The following is a 21,887-nucleotide window of genomic DNA, read 5'->3' as shown; positions in this document are numbered from 1 at the left end:
TTCTCTCTCATCATTGATGCTTCTCTCTCGCCTGCTCTCACTTCCTCTCTGAAATCAATAAAAATATATTTTTTAAATGTGTCGCTGCTCTGATTAAAGCCATTTAAAAATTATGTTCACCTTTAGACAAGGAATGGAAGGGCATGTGAACATGAAAAAACAAAGATTCCTTAGGGTTGTGAGGTTTTCTGGGATTTAGTCATCCAACCTCATTTTTTTATTTCTGAAATATTATTACAATAGTTTTTAAGCTGCAGGGACATCCATCAATATACCAAGTCTCCATAGGCAGATTCTCCCAGAACACTCACCAGACATCCAGCATCTTATGCTGGTTATAGGAAATTAATGATAAAGAACAATGCCCAAGTACCTTGTAATCAGTTCACTCAGGATTAATTAACCATCTACCTATCATGTGTAAGGGACTATATGCTAGATTCTACGAGGGAAATCAAAACTGAGCAAGCATCCACTCTTGCTGTTATGGAGCTCACAATCCAGGGGAGGGAATTTATGACAAACATAAAAATAAGCTCAACAGAAGATAATTTTTTTAAAACTTTAAGAAAAGTCTTAACAAAGCACTAAGGAATTTATTTCTCATTCAGTTTTTGGTTTGGGAGATTATGTTTCCAGAGGCAGTGTGGGAAGAGCTCAGGAGATTTATCTCAGTGCAGTGGCAGATGCAATGGCCTGAGCGCACTCCGCCTATACAAGCTTCCTCGGCACACGGGGAAGTGGCAGCGCCCGCCTGAGTAAGCCCCCTAGAGCCCCTACATAGTACCCTAACTTTTCTACCATTGGTTGCCCTAAGGATGTTGTAAACTTCTGATTGGTCTGGAATGCTATATATATCGCTGTACTTAAACAATAAAGTTCAGATCTGCGTCTTGAACCTGATCTCCGGAGTCAGGCATGCTTCGTTAGGACTCCAGGACTCCGTTGGCCTCACCCCCCACGGGACCCCCTGCCTCAAGGCAGAAGGTGAGGAGTTAGAGAAGGGAGTGCTGGGTGAGGACAGAAGTTCCAGGGAAGAGAGGAGTCTGAACATGGTGGAGAGACACTCAACACAAACAAGAGTTTATTATGGGCCTGGCTTGAATGTGGGGTAAAACTATAGGGAATGCTAGCTTCAGTTGGCCTAGAGGACTTAAAGAGATGCTAGAAGAGGCTCTTGAGCAGGGAAATGAGATGTTCAGAGCCATAAAGTTGAAAGATTTATTTTGTAGCCAAGATGGAAAGAGTTGAGCTTGGGGACCAGACAAAGCTGGTTCCAAATTCCAACTTCTCCATTTAGTGGTTTTGTCACAGTAATTGACTTGCCCTATGTCTCACTTTCCTTATCTATAAAAAGGAATAACTTCATCTCCTTGGTAATTTTTTTTATGAAGGTGACATGGCAGATCAAGAGAGTAGATATTGGTCAAGGCTCAATAAAGACTCAATAAATAATCATGTTACCCTTAACTTTCACTTCATAGAAGGGACTACTTGAGAGGGAGACAGGGGAAAAGGACAGAACGAATAAGACATTACTCAAGTGGGGGGGGGGGGTCCTACAAAACTTGACAATGACATGCTCATGATGGCCAAGGGAAAAGGCAAAGTCCATGATTATCATAGGGTTCAAGCTGGGGGCAGAGAAGATGATGGAAGCTCCCACTGAAATGAGTGTGTCATAAGGAGAAATGGTATGAGGATGTTAATATTTGAACAATTTAAAAATTAAGGAACAGCAGCAGTCCATCTAGGAGGAAATGGTCAGAGAAAATTGGAAGTCACGGCTCATAGCCTGGGAGAGAGATATGGGCTAGAGACACATATGACATATGTGGTATGATTTTTAGTAGTTGCCTATTCCTATTACAAGGTCTATAATACATCTACTAACTTTGTTTACTGTTCATCTTGATACATGGAGAGAAGTTGCTGGGCTAAAAATATCCCATTTGGCATATATTCTAACTAAATTTAGCATCTCACCTTTTCCCCATGATACATATTTTTTAACAGCTTTATTGAGATATAATTTACATATCATACAATTCACCACTTAAAATGTACAATTCAATGGCCTTAGAATATCTACAGGTTTGTGTAAACATCACCACTATCAATTTTACAACATTTTCATCATTCCAAGAAGAAACCACATATCCCTTAGCTGTCACCCCCAAGACCCAGTCCCACCCTCAGGTTTAGGCAACCACTAATCTATCATCTGTCTCCATGGATGCGCCCATTCTGGACCTTCCATATAAATGGAATCATATAAGATGTGGTTCTTTGTGTCTGGCTTTTTTCTTAGCACAATATTTTGAAAGTTCATGCATATTGTATCATGTATTATATCATGTAAGTACTTCATTTATTTTTATGACCAAATGGTATTCCAATATATGGACATACCACATTTTGTTTATCTATTCATCAGTTGATAAACTTTGGGATGTTTCCACATTTTGGTTATTATGACTAACCCTGCTATGAACATTTATGTACAAGTTTTTATGTGGACATATGTTTTCATTTCTCTAGATTGTATACCTAAAAGTGGAATTGCTGGATCATAAGTTTATGTTTAACTGTTTGAGGAACTGCCAAACTGCTTTTCAATCCCACCAGCAATGTATGAGAATTCCAATTTCTCCACATCTTCATCAACATGTGTTATTGCCTGTCTTTTTTATTATAGACATCCTAGTGGATGTGAAGTGGTATCTCACCATGGTTTTGATTTGCTTTTCCTGATAGCTAGAGATGCTGAACACATTTTCATGTGCTTCTTGGCCATTTGCGTATCCTCTTTGGAGAATTCTCTATGCAGATCCTTTACCCATTTTTTGTCTTTTCATTATAATATGTTTTTAAAGCACAGAACTTTTTCTTCTGTGTTTTCATTGTGCAAAACAGAGGTATAAAAGTTCATCAACAACTACAAAATCAGAATTTTTTCTTCCTGCATTGAAACATGTATATTCAACTTGGTATGTGTGTTCTGTTATGGGAACTGGTGGCTTTTGTCCTTGTCAGTAAATATTAGCACATCAAGACAATGATTGTTAAGCCTGGCAGAGTGACAAACTACAGTTGTATATAATTCTTTGTTCTCAAGGTTAAAAGTTGGTGTTGCCCTTTTGGCATTGCTCTTTCACAAACCCTAGGGACAAATTCAAGGCCAAACCAAGGTCAATGCCCACATTAGCAAATTCATTAATCAGTGCAATATGTATACATCTGTTTTAAAGTGCAGCCTTTTTTTTTTCTTTCTGTGTTTTGCTGGCTTTGTTTATTCCTGGTAATGTGTGGGTCCACATGTCTGAAGATTTATTCCAAGTTTTTCTGGGGTTCCATCTACTTGGAAACTTATTTTTAACATGGTTTAAAAAATGTCTGGTTATAATCTACATCACTCCCAATTGGTCAGCTCCCGTGGGGTCCCTCTACTACTTGCCCTGGGTATTTTCTTCTTGCTGGGCATACCTACTGTTATGGGTTGAATTATGGGTTGAGCCGCCCCCAAATCTCCAGTGTCTTAGAAAGGGACCTAATTTGGATATAACATCTTTATGTAGGTAGTCAAGTTAAATTGAGATCTTTATAGTGGGTCCTAATCCATTATGACCGGTATACTTATAAAAAGGAGAAATTTGGACACATAAGGAAGACCATTTGAAGAGACAGGGATGACAGCCATCTCCAAGCCTTCTGGAACAGCCCTCAGAAGGATGCAAGCCTGCCAACACCTTGATCTTGGACTTCTAGCCTCCAGAACTGGGAGAGAATAAATTTCTGTTGTTTCAGCCGCCCAGTTCATGGTAATTTGTTACAGCCCTAGGGAACTAACACACCTGGCCATGCACACCTGAGTGCTAGAGCTATGGTGGCCTGGCAGGTGGATGCCTCTCTCTCTGGAGGGTCTCTTCTGTGACAGAAATTATAAAAACTGCACTGCCTTGCAATGCAGTGACTGCACTACAGTTTTTAGTTATAGTTGCTCTTAGAATTTTTTTTCATAGTTATTTTCTGTTCTCTTCCAAGGACTCAGACACAAGATTACAGGGCCTTGGGGCAGAAACCCTTCCCTCCTCTACCACCACAAAGAACAACCTGGACTTCATTGCTGGGTCAGGCTTATCCTGCCTGGCTCCCTCTTCCCTTAGAGTGAGTACAACTCCTTTCCCTTTCCTTCATCTTCCAGTTAATCAATCCCCTAGTCATATGGATTCTATCTCTTAGATGGCTTTTGGATCTGGCACCATCTTAGCCCAAGCCACTATCACCTCTTGCCTGGATAACCACACTAACCCCTAACTGAGCTTTCTGCCTTCAGCCTTGCACCCCTCACCTTCCCGCAACATTCCATTGTAATGACTTATTTAGTGTCACTTCGCCCAGCAAGTTCTGTGAGGAGAGGGGCCGAGGAGTCTGTTTTTGATCATGTATCCCTAGTACCTGGCACATAATATGTGTTCAGTAAATGTCTGATGAAGGAAGAGAGGGAGGGAGGGAGGGAGGAAGAAAGGAAGTGGGGTTTATATTCCCTTACATAAACTTTAAGGCTATGTTTTTTCATTGATCTCAGTTGAGCAGATCCTTGTACTGAGAAGGCAATCAGTCAACACAAATAGAGATGTCAAATGATGTGTTTTTCAAATGAAATGATACAGCTTTCTAAACATATGGCCCATCGAGATCCAAACCCGTCTTCCGAAAAGGGGCATTCAGATCTGTGTGCCTAGCTGTTGTCTCCCCTGAATTATCCTGCATGTCAGAATCACATCACAACCCCCACCTCTCTGCCAGGCCTAAAATACAAAAGCCCTCTCTAGATTTCTGCTCCTCCCATTAAGGCATGACAGCTGCCACACCTAACTTTGAACAAGTGGTCCATGCATTCTATTTCTCCATCTGGGGAATGCCTATGAGCAAACCTTATCCCTCCTTTTTAAAAAAAGAGAAAAGAGCTAAAATACACCTAACATAAAATTGTCCATGTTAACCATGTTTAAGTGGATAGTTCAGTGATATTAAGTATCTTCACTCTGTTATGCAACCAATCTCCATAATTTCTATTTTTAAAAATAAGCATTAAATAACTAAAACTATGTAAAGGAATACAAGGCTTCCTAAAGAGACTTCCTAAAATATGTACTAAATTAAAAAAAAAAAAAAAAGACAAAGCATCCTTTTACTGCCTGCCTTTTAAAGATGCTATAGTTTTTGTGCTTTAGGGGGGAAGGGTAAAAATGAACCATGGGTTAAGTGGTGAACCAGCCTGTCTTAAGAATGTCCCTTCCAAAGGGCATGCCAAGTAATTACATGTAATTTTTTTCCTCGCTGGTTTTTGTGAGTGCTTCTGAGCCAATGCTGCCTCCATCCAATGGGCAGACATCGCTGTTTTGTTTTCTTAGTGTTTTGAATGGTTGGAGATTAGCATGGGTATTTAGCAAAAAGTACAATTTCAAATTACACACTGCTTCATGGTGCCAAAACACTGCACACATCGTCTGATGACGTCCACCAGCTCAGGACTTAGAATGGTGGTTGTTAGTCATCAGGCTTTGCAAAGCTGGGAGATGAAATCGTGAACAGTGTGTGCTTAGACGGGCCTTATTAGAAAAGAAGAGTGTCTAAAACATGGACTCACATTTTTTTAAAACCTGTGATATCTTTTAATTGACAATGTGTGTATTTAAATCAACATGACTAATAGATTTGCTCAAAAGGAGGAACATTTTATCTATGGGAATTCTCAAAAAAATGATAAGCACATTTACAAGTATATATTCTAGTAACATTCTAGTCTTCATTGGCCAAGGTTTTTATTTATGTACAAGCTTAACCACCATAACCACATATATATGTGGATATTAAAATTGCTTTAACTTTAACATAATGCTTACAAAAGGATCCAAAGTAATCCCTCCCTGGCACTGGCCACAGACTGCATGTTTAATCCTGGCTTTATTTCACCCACTGAAGACATAGAGGTGCAGATAGGAACTGAAAATGGCTAAGTCCAACCCTAATCATCATTAGGAGAAAACAAAAACCAAATTCGCAAAAGCAGATGGCTCAGGCCCAGTGTGAAGACAGTACATTGGTATAACAAAAGCCAAAGTATTTTATTAAAGATAATTCAGGAGCTAGAACTAGAATCTATCTTGCTCAGTGAATGAATACCTAAATATTGAATACCCCTTTACTTTGAACCCCCAAAAGAGTTGAAAAAGTTAAATCTTTAATCTCATTGTCACAAAGTCCTCTAACAGTCGATCACAAAGTTGTCTGAGAGAAAAGTTTCCCTACATTCTACCAAAAACACAGGTTTGTAACAGATGTCTCATGTAACATTTAGGACAGATCCCAGATTAAGAGGTTGATATACCCATATGTATTTGTTAATCAATCCAAGTACATGAAGCCTAAAGCTGGGACCCAAGAATTATTAGCAGAGAAACAATTTAAATGCAAATAATGCATGCATGGAAAATCATCAGAAAGCATGTTACTTATAAATTCCAGGCAAATGCAATAATAAACACAATTGGAAAATTCCCACCTGGCAGCCACCCAGAGTAGTGCTTATAATAAATGTGAGCTCTTTTTTCACACTGACCACCCTTCTTATTAACAAACATGATGCCTACCTAGCCTTGTCAACCCCTCAGCTTCTCCATCTATAAAATGGGACTTAAAGCTGCATCTTAATAAATGGGGGGTAAATTCTTCTAATAAATGACATTACAGGAAGCACAAATAGCATCTCAAAATGTAAAGAAATGTGCAGTTTTGTACCTAAACATGGTTTTAAGTCATGTTGAAAAGCACATGGTCAGATAGACATGCACTTGGAAACAGACTGCTGTGATAAGGAAAGAGGTTCCCGGTGAAATGACTCATGAATGCGGGAATGCAGAGGCTCTCAGCAGCATGAAGTCACAAGGACCTTCTCCGAGGTCTCCTCCCCTCCACAAGCAGTGCTGTTTGTTGACTTCAAAAGACAATAGGTGGACAATTTGGAAATCATTATTTCTTTACATATATGATTATTTTTATCCTTTAGTGAATGCACAGCTGGTTTATTGTTAAAAAATAATTAAAGAAAAACATTCTGGTGTGCATTGAGAAATATTGATTATTCTACTATTTTAAGGGATGTCAAATAGAATGAACACCTTAAGTCTAGGGGGCTCTAACTAACATCTTGATATGAGCAAAGGCCAAGTTTGTCTGGTGCGATGACACAAAGCTTATTAAAAGCTTAAAGGGAAGAAACACAAGGGAATCCAAATGTCTTCAATGGAGTAAGATTTCCCTCCAAAAACAGCTAACGGCAAGTAGTATTTGGGGTAAAAACAGCAAACTAGCAACATAACTGAAATGTGTCAATCTTGACCATTGACAAAACGGAGGGTTTCTAAGAGGCTATGTGCAAAGCAAACCATAAGTCAAGAATGTTGAGGGGAGGGGGAGCAAACCACTTAAAACTTCCATATTTGAAACTTATACAAAACTGAACTCATGTGCGGTACAAAGAACTACCTTCGTAATTAAGCAATCTGTACATTTTAATTGTTATTAATATTTTCTTAAATGTGTTTTGTAGTATGCTGCACATCTATAACAACCATTTACTGCCCTTGAACGCTGAATGCAATGCTGCAATCCCTTTCCAAACAGAATCACAGAGTAGAAGATTCCTTAGAGATCAATTAGAATTGCAGTTCTCAACCCTAGCTACACTTTAGAAACACTTTTAAAAAATACAGAGGCTGAGAACTCTACCCCAATTACATCACAAGGGGGTGTAGATATCCCCCTCTTGTGATTTAGTTTTTAAAATAAACACTACAGGTAGTTCTACTGGGCAGCTAAGATTAAGAACCACTGATACAGAATATACATATTTGCATTGCCTGATACCATAGTCACTGGCTACAAGTGGCCACGGACCACCTGAAATGTGACGAGTCTGAATTGTGTAGTAATTGCAAAATACACACCAGATTTCAAAGATTTAGTACCCCCAAAAAATCATAAAGCATCTCATCAGCATTTTTAATATTGATTATAAGTTGAAATGATAACATTTCCTATATACTGGGTTAAATAAAAAGTGTTACTAAAGTTAACTTCTCCTGTATCTTTTCACCTGTTTAATGTGCTACTAGAACATTTAAAATTACATATGCAGCTGGCATATGTGGTTCCCACTATTGAACAGTGCTGGTCAAGACCAAAATTCTTATTACAAATGAAGAAACTGAGGCAGAAAAGCATACTGAGTTTAAGGCAGCACTCTGGGGATACCCTCTTCCGGTCTTAGGCTTCTTCTCCTGTTGCCATAGACCACTTTGTTGCAGAGCTGGGCATGGCGGAGCCCCTGATGCCATCACTCGGATTTTGAACCTTTCTCTCTTTGTCTTGCTATTTTTTCTTCTAGGATTTGATATTAAAATCTATTTCCCTTATGGGAAAACATCCCCTCTCCACTGTGCACATATTTTTGATTTGTTATTGTAGGATTACTCATGAAAGCAGAGTAACAAGAATGGGTGTCAAAAAATAAATCTAGAAAAACATTAACATAAAGAAAATGCAGAGAAGGGATGGAAAGGATTATTAAGGCTTTTAAGATGTAGATGGTCAAGTTCTGGCCTGTGAATGTTTTACCATGTTGTAGCTTAATAAGTAACCCTGGCATTCTAAGAGCCATCTTCAGCACATTATCAGCCTCTCTGCGGAATTTAGAAGTTTGAACCTATAATACTATCTTTTCTCCCAGAAAGGCTGTTTTTCTGGACAGTGTTGTCATTACAGTGAGGCAAATCAGGCTCTTCATGATGGAGTACCACATCACACCTAGGTACCCTGGCGGAAATGGACTTTGGCCTCAATACCTTCTACCCTCTGGTGATCAGATTAGTAACTGATCATTTAGAAGCCAAACAGCATCACTGCTTACTTAAAGAAGAAAATATTGTTTTGATAAAGTAAAATGGCCCTACCAGATCTGGCAAATAAAGACAAAATGTATTTCTTCTAACAACCAGCTAATTCAAAAAAACAACAACAAAGATGTTTTTTGTTGCATGTGGCTTCCCTCCTTGGGAAGCCAGCAGAGCGCGACTTGCATAAAACTGGCTGAAATGTGTTATATTTGAGAAATCATGCAACACAGGGCTCCTCAGTGCAATAAAAGAAGAAAAGAGACCTGAATTCTGATATAAAGCCTTCATGCAAAGAGCTGGAAAGAAAACCTACCAGCCAGGCCAAACCACACATACAGTAGATGCATTCAAGATTTCTATTGAGATATTCTTGCTCCCCATCCTAAATATGGCATAACCTAAATGTCATCTTAAATCAAATGTTTGGTGCTCTGGAGCCCCCTATGTTGCATGCATGATTTCTATTAGCTATGATTAGTCAGGTTTTGCCAGTCAAACCACAAAGAGCATACTTCCAGACTCAACTCACTTCTCATGTAGTAATATTCACCTCTAAACCCTCTCATTCCTATACACCAACCTGGGAAGATAATAAGTTACAGATGGATCCTGGGCAGAAGTACATCTGCCAGAGTGAAAACACTTGTTGCTCTATTCAACTAAAACAAAGATTATTGATTTTAACTTTAAATAATTTTTCAGATCTCTTCCTCAAAGATGATAAAGAAAAGATGAGAAGTAAAAAAAAGTTACTGCCTTATTCGGAAGTGATCTTTTAGAGTATTTTTAGTTCTGCCTGGTTTTAGTCTCAAATGAAATCTGGATGGTGTAGTTTTAACAGGTCATGTCTAATAATAATGGTGAAGAAGAAGAATGACCCTCAAATAAGGAGGCCGATATTTGAAAAATTAACATCACAGATATGTAAGAATAAACAGAATAGAAACTACAATTGATATGGTTAGGGCATTTATTCAAAATATCTGATTTAAAAAATTGTCTTTGAAAGGTTAGTGATCAAAGGCTTGAAAAGAGCAGGGATCCAAAGCCATGGGCTGGCTGTGTTTTATTTCGTGACAAGGGCATTTGTAGTGGCCTGGCTCATGGAAAGAAAACCTGACCAACCTGGAGGCAGAGACCGGGCTTCTAGGCTCCATTCTGCTCTTTAGTTCTGGGCCTTGGGTGAACCAGGGAATGCCACCAGCCCTTAGGTTCTGTTCTTCAGAGTGAAGAGGTTGGTTTGTGAGTGAAAAGACCGCCCCCAGCTCCAGCTCTACATATGCTACAAGCCTTTCTATCACACCATCAGAATGCCTAGGCCGAAAGGAACTCTTACTCTCTAAAATTAGTTCAAGACAAACACCAACATAGTAGTTTTCAATCCTTGTTAATTTTAGGGTAGAGATTAGAAATGTAAACCTTGAGGAAAGAGAAGCAAGCAACGAAAATATGTATTTTTAAAGTGTGAAATGAACTTTAATCTATTTCTCAGAAAAGATAATTGGGTAATAGAGTGAGCATGGAGGAAAGAAATGAAATGTCAGCGTAACATCTTATACATTCAGGAATTTATCCTAAGCTTACAAGTTTTATTTTGAAAGTTCCAGAGTCTCAATAGAGCATCAGGTTTTTGCTCTTGTTTCTGAAACAGTGTTACCATAATCTAGAAACTTGAAAAAGTATTCTACCTCTGTCTGTCTCTCTCTCTCTCTCTCCCAACAAAGCAATACTAATGGATCATTAAAAAACACCAATTGCCCATTTTTCCCCTAATCCAAAATGTAAGAACTCTTTAGTGAAAACATTAACCATGATGTCATTTTTAAAGTGCCAGCATTTATTTTTAAAGTAATGCTGCAATATAGCTTATTTAGTTTATGAATAGCAACACAAAAAAGTTCTTTAAGTCTGCTTAGCATATCTAAAGGTGCTTCTTTCTCACACTTAAATATTTGAGGTTATTGTCCCCACACACACATTTATTACCTTATCTCAGTTGTATAATTTTCTCAAATAGGATTCAGAGAAATAGCCCTAGATTTGAATTTTTAAACACTAATTTATAAAAGCATTGGTTGATTCCCATAATACAGCTGGTAGTCAAGCTGGACAAGATAATGAATTGACTGAGATCATTGTTCCATCTTCATCCAAGAAAACTGCCTCTAAAAAAAGATCTTAAATTGCTGTAGAAATCCAATTTGTAAGAAGCAAAAGAAGCATATAGATGGGAAACACCAGCATGATCACATTAATTTTGTGACTAACAGCAATGCTTTGAAGTGAAGAAGAAGAAAAAAAGAAAAGATGACAAAAATAATCAGTCCACTCAAATCCCTAATTTTAATTTAACAACACAACCAGAGGAAAACCAACAGCAAATACAAAGTTCACATCTTAGGGATCCAGCCAGCATCACCCCCACAGACACAAAATAATTTTCAACTTAATAAGAAGCAAATGCCAATGCTAGGGAAAAGCTGTAGAACGGTGATACATCATTACTAAAAAGTAAATTATAATAAGAAATCAGGGGATCAAGAACTTGACGTCAGTACAAATAGCCATGGAAAGTCCATGACTGATTGGTTTTGAACCTGTGGTGTGGAAAACTGACAAGTAGTTATCATGAAAATCTTCAATTCGCTGTCATTGAAAAGCTATGAAGGAAAAGTCTCTGGACAAACTACCATTCATTTAACCACCTATTCAAAAAAAAGCAGCAATACCACAAAGATACAGAAGTAAAGGCACAGTTTTCACTCTTTTGGTGGGAATGTTCTAACAAACTATCTGCTCATATATAAACTACATGAGGTCACAGCTGACTTCTAATTTCCAGGCAATTTATGGATATCAGCAATTTACATTTAAAAACAGTCGGCTTGAAGATACTATCAGTTGAGCAAATGTGTTTACTCTGAGTCCAGTTGGGAAATAAAAATTGTTGTATCAGTCAGGATTTCAAAGGAACAGATTTATTTAAAGTGCTACAAGCAAAGAAAATGGGAACATTTATAGGGAGGCACAGGTGAGTTCTTTCACTGTTTTCTCAGTTTTAAAACTAAACTAATAGCTGATATTCAGTCGTTAGCACCCTTCTTCCATGGAATACACAGCTAGGTTGGAATGTGGAGAATCGTTTTTTGTTTGCTTTATTTTTAATTTTTAGGCTCCTTTTTTTTAAGAACTCTGTCCTTATTAAAACTTAAGTACTTATTATAGTGATTCATAAAAGTTCATAGAATAAGGGAATTCTTACCTGATACATAAACATGCTCATAAACATTATTTTACCCAGGAAATAATGGTCTTATTCACACACACACACACACACACACACACACACACACGCACACACACCCTTCCACACAAAATGCTACCAAGTCCCAGGAAACTGACAAAAGCAACATTAATATTCAGTGCAAAATACGAATCCCATTTCTGAATTCCATCTATGAAAAAACAAGACTGGCTTCATTTAACCCAACTGCACAGTTCCCTTTCTGCTTAATAAGCATAATAAACAGCATCTTACCATTATCTGTAGAACAAATTCAGCAACGTGTTGCTTCCTGCAGTCACCAAATCAAGGTGTTTTTTTTTTTCTTCCTTTCTCTCTAGTAACTTCTTTTTTCACCAGCAAGATTAGGAAGAAAATAAATCTGAGTATTTGCCTCAGTATTTCAGACACAAGACTGTGAAACTAGCCCTTAGTAAAAAAGAACAGGTCTGGTACTTTACAATCACTTTTGCAATTCAGAGGTACCTCCTGGACTCTCGTACCTCCTCTCCTCCCTCGCTCTCTACGTTTCTTTTAGTAATGAGACTAATTTTTCCAGTAGCCTTTAACTCCCTAGATTTAACCAACATGGAAAATGTGACTAAAAACTTGTAGAACTGTCTAGCCTCCAACCCTACACAGAATCAACTTTGTTGTAAGTGTTGAAGAACACCTCGCAAGCAGCTACTTGCTCGCTTAGGCTCCTGAACTGCACAGCACAGAACGCCAAATAACAGTGCGCCATCTAGTTAGCAAGCGGCACTCTCCATTCCAGAAGGGGGGACACCTTCAAACCCTGGGAGTTAAGGACTTGTCAGGGTTCAGCTGCTCCGAAGGTCCAATTGTTTATTTAAATAAAAAAGTATATCACTACTGAGATAATCCACATGTAGAGGATATGGGAAAATTTAGGTTATAATGGCACTACAAACTTTTACATCTAACTTTGATTTACAAGATAAAAGCAAGTTTTAAATTAAAAGGGCTTTCTGTTAATAGAGCTTATTATTCTGAAGACGGGAATGATTTTCTTCGAAAGTTGTCCCTGGGTGCACGCCTATTATCTTTGCCTTTCCCCTTCCACTAATGAGCATTTATCTAAAGAGCCTGTTAATCCTCTGATGTGTGCTTCTGGTCAGAGGTAACAGTTTGAATAAAACCACTAATCACTGATCACTAAATCACTGATCATTAATCACACTCTTCAGTGTCCCTGACCCCGGCCATTTTTCCCTTTAGGTCAGTGCATCACAAACAAGAAGTTTAACATTTAGATGCACATGCATTTTGTGAGGGTTATACTATTTCATCGCTAGATGGAAATAAATTATAAATACAGCCCCAAACTTGGGACAGGATTGTCAATTAGACCCCAGATAGGAGTTTCACAAATGCCTACTCTATAGCATGGCTTTCTCTTTGAAGACAGTAGATCTGATTATAACCAAACCTGTGTCCTTCAAGAAGACCCCGCATATTCAGAATATAAATGTTCCTTTATTTAGCTTTGACCCACTCCAAATCAGAAAGCACCCAAACCCACACGCCCTTTCATCCAAAACCCTGGTAGTAATTTTTTTTATTTCTACTCCACACATACCCCAAGAGTTTTTACTTTTACCCCTTAAGCATGTCACATATAGTTGTTTTTAGTTCTGACTCAATTCAATAACTTAGGTATTTAACTTCCTCTTTAAATACAGAAATGGAAGGTTTAAGAGAAAAAAACACAGCAACTCATTACATGGTACTTTGGGTTCCAGGGCTCATTCCCTCACTTTGGAAATGAAACATTTAATCTTGATCCTTTCAGCTAAATTTGATTTAGTCAGCATCCTCACTACTTCTCTCTTGCACTGAGCAGTTGGAGAAAGGCGCTATGTAAAATTATTTTGTTTGCAATGGGTGTGTTGTTTTCCTAAGTCACCACAGGGACACAGTATTATCATAATGTCTCTAAACACTTCCTGAGATGCCTTTTCGATCAGGGCTGAGCATTTTCGCCCTGGAGAAGAGGGCTCGCTGGTGCCTTTCTTAAATAATAGAAAAGGCCAGATTGTGCCTGTGCTGATCAGGTACCATGCTCCCCTCAGACACCAGAAGCTCTTACCCACACTCCAGGGACAGTGATCGCCCGGGGAAACGCAGTAAAAGGCGGAGGCGGGGCCAGAGTGGTAACGGTGTGGGCGGGAGAGGGGGCGGAGAAGGAGGGTCCAGGAGGAGCGGGCAATAAAGATGCCCAGGGAACTGGCGATTGTACAAGTATGTTGGGGGCTGGAGGTGGAAAGCAGAGTTGCTTTGTCAGCATTTCTAAGCCCCCACAACCCTTGAATATCTGAAGCTGTTAATCAAACACTTACTGGCCAGCAGAATGACGTAACGGATGTGCATCCAGCCTTTATTCCTTGACACATGTCAGAGGGAGGGAAAAGTAAAAATCAAACACACTCTGCGGACTCTGACAAAATATACAAGTAGCTCACTCCAGTCCTGGCCTTGAACAAGCGTCAAGTGGGGGCGGCACCCATTCAGGGAAAGTTGGGGAGGGGGATGACAAAGTCTGGGCTTTATCTAGCTCAGTCCCCCCTCCACCACCACCACCCCCAACAAATCTTTGGCAAAGAAGCGGGATACAGCCGGCGGGAGACATCTCCTTGGTTCCTTCACACGTTTTGCCCCTCTAAGAACTTTGTGAAAAGTTTAAGCGGTTCCCCGGAGAATCTGGCGTAGAGGTTCCGCCGTGAACTGCCCCCGAGCCGCGGCAAAAGCGGCAGCTGTCACTTGGGGCAGCGGCGGGGAAGAGGTAGTGATGCCAGCGAGCATGGAACTGAGGGCGGCAGGAGGGGCTGGAGGAGTGAACGCAAGCAGAGCCTGGCCACTCTCGAGACTTCCGCGCCCGGAGCCTCTAAGAGCCAAGTGCCCCTCCGAGAGCGACGTCCTCTCCAGGGCCGTGTGCCCACTGGCTGCAGGCAGCCCTGCAGGAGAGGTGGCAGCGGCAGGCTCGGCACCCAGGAGGGAGCGAGCCCCCGCGCACCCGCCTGTCCACCCGCTAGGTGACCCGGCGTCCTCGCCGCGCCCGCTGGAAGTTTGCAAACTTTCTCCGAGGGTTCGACCGCATCGCTGGGAGGTTGGGGACGCGGGGGAAGGTTCCTGGCTCGCCGTCTCCGCTGCCGCCGCCGCTGCCACCGCTTGACCGCACTTCTGGAGGGTTCCGCACCTTGCCAGGTCTCTGGAGGCAAACACACACCCCCGATTCATAACTGTTCCCCGTGTTAGGGAAACACACGCACACTCCCACACACGCACGCACGCCAGGCGGACACTGCTCACTCCACGTTAGCATCCCTCCAGTCGCATGGCGCCCCGGCCACCAAGACGCGCTCCGGGATGGACAAGACGTGGGGTCTCTGGGGTGGCCTCAGGACACAGGAGAATTCCACAGTCCGTTCACCGGCATTTGGGGCCAGACTTCCCTCTGGTACAAACACAGATCACCCTCCAAAAAAAATGCTTCGCATCTTTCCTACTCCTTGCCCTGTGACCTGCCCATTGGACCAAGTAACCTCACGGCTGCTGCCAAGAACCAACCCCTGCAAACAAGTACACTCCCGAGATGGCTCCCTAGGCAAGTGCAACCAAAGTGGCCAAATGCAAAAGCCCCAGAAGTGGCCCAGCCGTATTTTTAGGAACTTACCAAACAAGTGTGGAGAAGGCAAGAGCAGAGCCCGGTTGAAGGGACCACGTTGGACTGAGCAAAGATTACAATACGTTCTATTTAGAGTGCATTACATCACCCCCCCGGTGACGTCACGTGGGATTCCTGAACTTCTAAATCATTGCGGTCCGCGGGGGTGGGAGAAGGGGCGGGGCTGTCGCACTGAGGGGGCGGGCCCCGCCCCTGCCCCGCCCTGACCCCGCCCCAAGGAGCAGACCCTGGTGCACCCGCTGGAGAGCGCGGCGGCAGCGCAAGCAACAGCTTGCAGAGCCCAGCGCCTGTGACACGGCTCCCTGACATTAGTGGTGTGAGTCAGCTTGGAAACAATCCTCGGGGTTTCAGACAGGACCACGGAGGGGCCTGGTAGCATTTGAAAGGTGTGGGGGTGGGGGTCGGGGAGGGGTGAAGACAGGGCCCTGACGGGGGGCGGGAAGACTTTCTGTGAATATTAAGTGCAAGATGCTCCCCTCTTCCCTCACCAGCAGATGCCTAGCTTCTTTATAACTGCGACAGTCGTGACCCGATTACAGTGTTCCCTGAATCCTGGCTTCTCAGAGCACTCACTCAAAACTCCTTTATTGTCCCCCACCCAACCTCACACACAAGGGTATTACTTTATTGAGCCCACTCACATGGAATACAAAGAACCCACCCTTTCCAAGCCCCCCTCCCCCACCCCCCCACTCCCCGTTCCAGTTTCTGAGAAGCTGGAAGAAGAGTTCCTTTTGGAGGCGAAAGGTGAATCACAGCTAGAGCCAAGTGATGCGCCTGATTTAGATTCAGCGTCAGAGCCGGAACGGCCCTTGGCGATCACTTCCAGAGCCACAGACTGGCAAGTGGCAGAGCCAGAGCCAGAAGGCAGGATCCGGGCGCCTGGTCTGCGGTATCTTCCTGACAACTCCCAGAGAGAAGGAGCCTGGCGTTTTCAGCATCGGCCAGTCACCACCACCATTTCCAGCTTTATTTCCATTTAGATGTTCTCCCTGTGAGGCGGACTCCAGGGGAAGGCACAGGCTAAATGCCAGCCCATTCCAGACGACCTGTCATCCTGCAGCAGCTCACACTTTGCAAAGCACTCACGCCCACATGAACTCCCTTGATTTGCAAAACAACCCAGCACAAGAAGAAGTGGGGCGAGTGCTATGTTTATCCCCATTTTACAGGTGAGCTGAGGCAGACTCCAAGAGGTGAGGGGCTTGCCTGTAGTCACTTGAGCAAGTGGAGGCCCTGGTACCACCCCAACCCGTTTTTATGCCCCAGACCCCTACTGGGCTCCTTTCTAGAACTCTCTGCTCCTGGGTTTTTGGTGGTTAGAATTTCTGCTAAGGATGGAAGTCGAAGTTTTGCTTAGGAACAGTTAAGCCCCATTAACTAACAATAATTATTCCTGACATTTATGTAACATTTGACATTTATATAGCACCTTTCATCCCAATGCATCATAACCATGACTGTGCAGTTCACCAGAGAATCATGACTGGACTGGCTAAAAACTGTAATGTTGTGCCTGGATTGTCACATACTTCTGAGCTGGTTTTGGCATAATATATGGAAGAGCCACAGGCTGGCATTTGTATTTCCTTTCCGTTTTTAAGTGTTTAAACAACTCCCTTCCCTTCAGTGTTCCTTGAGACTATAGAGGCCAATGACTTCGTTTCTCACAGCCTTATTCAGAACACTTCACTGAGTTTTCTATTTGTTCTTTTCCACAAACAGCACTGAAGGAACTTGCAGAAGAAGGGCACCCGTCCTAACTTGAATCTTAACCAATAAAACTTTAAATATGACAGCTCAATTACCTGGGTTTACAGAAGGAAGCAACAATATACCGAGGAACAGCCCCCTTGCTCACATTCCCACTCAATTACCAGGACAGAATTTTCCACATAAAGCAGGTATCTAACTCCTTGTTCCTCAAAGAAAAAGTGTGAGACAGCGGAAGACCAAATGTGAAGCAGAAAAGGAATACGGCTCAATATATCAGGGCTCAGTCTGAGAGTTTACCTTTAATTATCAGCTGACAAGTAGGACCAAAGGAATAGAATGGAAAATTGAATAAGCAAAGCCAAGGTGATCATCAAATATTTAAAAGCCTTTAAGTAGTTAATCAACAAATAAGCGTAAAACATTTAATCCCCAGTATTCTCTAAACATAAATACACAGATAGGAGTTTTAATGCAAGTAGTTCATAAATTTCTAATACTACAAACCACTTCTTGATCTTTAAAAATTATTGCTAACCTTTTGTTTGACATGCTGTCACTAGGTAAACAATACCCCTGTCTGAAATACACATGAAACTTTTCCAATGACTTCCCCAATTATTTGATAATCAGTAGGTTACTGTCAGGCTGCCTAAGTTCAAAACATGGCTCTGTTGCTTGAGTTTTAAATAATCTCTGAGTCTCAGTCTCCTCATCTACATAATAGGAATGGTGGTGATAATAATAGTAATATAAGTGGGTTAAGAACTGTGCTATGTAAGTGCTTGCCCTCATTTTTATTAATGAAAGTAATGTGGCTAATGCTATGATAGGAGGGCATTCAGTGATTTTAGCAAACTTGCCCAAAGAAAGAAAAGAAGTATGTTTCCCTATACCTCTCCCAGCCCCACACTAACCCCTGCATGCACCATCTGCACCAAGCAGGCTCTCACCTGTAAAAACATGCCAACAGAGTCTTCGTGTTTGCAAGCTCTAATTTCCTGCATGCCTTGGGCTCACCCAGTCTCTTCCAAGATCTCTCAGAGCCAAGATCCCATGGATGGTGCAATTCCAAGAAGCAGCCATGCAAGGGCATCTCTAGGAGTATCTCAGCTGATGGTGGCCATAACCTGGGGTATTTGCCCTCTGGGTACCAGCGTCACCTCCAGAAATGCCATTTTACTTACTAAGACTCAGCCCAGTATGGCCTGGGTGACATGTGGAGACAGGCACCCTTATAAAAGAGTCAAGGTAAAATGTCTAGGGTACCACCCTTCTAAGATGTTCCCACATCTACATCACCCCCTTTCACAGGGTAGGGGCACAGGCAAGGAACAAGCTCCTTTTCCCAAGGCACCACATTGGCTGGACTTATAGAGGGGCTGATTGGCATCTGTACTGACCAATGAGAATAGATGGGACCCCTGCTAAGTGGTTAACCCTTTAGTTGCTGGATCATGGGGCAGTGTAAGGGAGAGGCCAGGACTGCTGGGCCAGTGGGTAGCACAGAGGTCAGAGCACTGGGTATTTCCTAACCCAGCCATGGGCAAACTATGGCCCGCGGGCCGGATCCGGCCCGTTTGAAATGAATAAAACTAAAAAAAAAAAAGACTGTACCCTTTTATGTAATGATGTTTACTTTGAATTTATATTAGTTCACACAAACACTCCATCCATGCTTTTGTCCCAGCCCTCCGGTCCAGTTTAAGAACCCATTGTGGCCCTCTAGTCAAAAAGTTTGCCCACCCCTGTCCTAACCTCTCTAGAAGAATTTTAATATTTTAACAAATATACAGTCCTACTAGTTTTACCTACTGAATATTAAGCCCAAGTAGAACCATTCCAGGAATCCTCAGATGGGGATAAATACTTTAGCCTCTTTCTTTGGATCTAGTCATTTCTCCAACATCCAACAAAGTTTAGCAGGTCTACTGAGTGCTGAGAAGAATTAAAAAAAAAAAAAAAAGTCTCCTAGGCTCCCACAGAAGTTCTCAAACTTAGTAGCATAAGAAGCACTTGGACAACTTGTTAAAATCAGTCTCAGGTCCGACTTCCCCAGGGATTTCAGTTCAAAGGTCTGGCATTGGGTCCAGGATTTTGCATTTGTGATTCTGATGCAGGCGCCGGGGGACCCCACTTTGAGTGACTCTGGTTTAATAAATTCATAGATGGGTAGCGACCTGAGAGGAAGCTGAGGAGGGAACTGGAAGAGTCTGCTGCCTGCAACACTAGCTGCCTCATAAAGACACACATCTCCTGAACAAACCTGTCCTTGTCCCTTCTACTTACATCACCCTTCTACTTACAACATTTAAGGCTTTTCTTAACTGATTTAACAGTAGTGATGGGACAGATGCTGCTGGGTTTGTGGTTAAACCCCTAGTTATGGCCCCAGCGAAGTTTCTCTCTCTTCTAAGATGTAATGTTTTCTCTGAACCTGGCTGAAAATCATACGTTTCACCTATCCCAAAGAATATTTAAGTATTAACATCCTTATGAAAGTTGCACTTATTCCCTCCTCCCCCTCTTCCTCTCTCTCTCTCTCTCTCTCTCTCTCTCTCTCTCTCTCTCTCTCTCTCTCTCTCTCTCCTTGCTTAAACAAAAAGAACCTACTCCTTCTTTTTCCTGCTTTGAGATTAAATGAAAGAGATTGACACCTGCTCTGAATAATGACCCAGAATAATAGTGCTGTGTCAGCACAGTCCAAAAATTTTTTAGCCATTTCCTTAAGATCAATGGTAAGTGGAAAGTAACAGTTTTACAGTAATTAGGAGTGTTTTATATATAGGGAAGGTTCATCTAGACTAAAACATTATTGATATCACATAAATTATTATTGAGTGTGGCCTCACATGAACTGGTATTTCACATACCGCCTCTTTTTATATCATCATTAACCACATGTTTAACTCATGTATTGCTGACGTGGAAGGTTATTCTCATCTCTTGAGGGGCATTTATAAGTACTTTATTTGAATGATTCTTGAAAATTTCAGTAGCTTTTAAACCTAACTTATCAGTGATTCCTCCTCATTCTTACATGATATAGAATATTTAAAACATGGAAAGTTCCTCTCAACCTCACTTGAATCCTGAGAATTACCCACTAAGGGAGTCAGAATATAATGCTTTCCCATCCCCCCCCCTTCCCCCACCCTGGTTTAAAATATTTTGTCTATGGCTTTCACAACAGTGCCCTTACTTGACACTTGAAGAGAATCCAGTACTAACAGGACACTGGGACATTGTGCTGTTTAGAAAACCCGTCTATTTGCAGGACTGCTCTGGCTATTTAATGCCATGCCAGAGTCTGAGGGGAAGGAGAGAAGGCTGTTATTTGTGAGCACCAGCTCTGGTTCAAGCCCATTATGTATATTTATCTCATTTAATCCTGACAACTCTTGGTGAAAGGTGTAATTACTCCTGTTTTATTGAGGCGAGTATTGAAGCTCAGAGAGGCTAAGTAATTTGGCCAAGGTCACACAGCTAATAATGAAGCAGCTGGGATTCAAACCTCATTCTGACTCTAGAATCCCCTTTGCCCATTGCATCCTGCTACGGCATTTATTTCAAGACACTCCATCTCTCCTTTCACCCTTCTACATAACATCATTTGGTTTTGTTGCCAAACTCACCCACGTGTGTGTGTGCACGTGCACACAAAGTTTGAAAACTCTTGTGCTTCTCAGTAATATTTTTTATTGGAAGTGTGTCCCTTCACAGGCCGAGGGGAAAATAGATGTCTTTGATGAAGAAGAGGGCCCTGCATAGCAAAATCCTGGTAATTCAGGCACATCCCAGCCATGTTTGTGTTGGGGAAAGTGTGGTCTAGAAAAGCAGCAGCTACCCTGAACACTTACTGTAACAGTGGGCGGCTGAACATGGCGCTTGACCTTAGCCTCGCTGAGAAGACATATCAGAGAAGGTGGAGCTCATGGGTGTGGAGGCTGGAGGGATACTCAAAACACTGACTGAATTTGCCAGAGGAAGACAAATGCAAAGACCATTAAGATTGCTGGAGCCCTATTTACTTCTTTCATTGCAATAGTTGCTCATCCATTTCCCTTTGATGGACCCAGACCTGGAGGATGCTATGTAAAAATGAAAAGGTTTAAATTGTATGACACTTTGAGAAAATACAAGGGCTTGCTCTTCCTTTCCATAGCAGAAGAGGCCCGTCATGGTCACCCTTTCAATTTTTTAATGGAAATATTTTTATTGTTTA

This window comes from Myotis nattereri (genome assembly GCF_964212035.1).
Source record: "Myotis nattereri genome assembly, chromosome: 11".
NCBI classification, from domain to species: Eukaryota; Metazoa; Chordata; class Mammalia; order Chiroptera; family Vespertilionidae; genus Myotis; species Myotis nattereri.
This window is presented reverse-complemented; position numbering follows the sequence as displayed.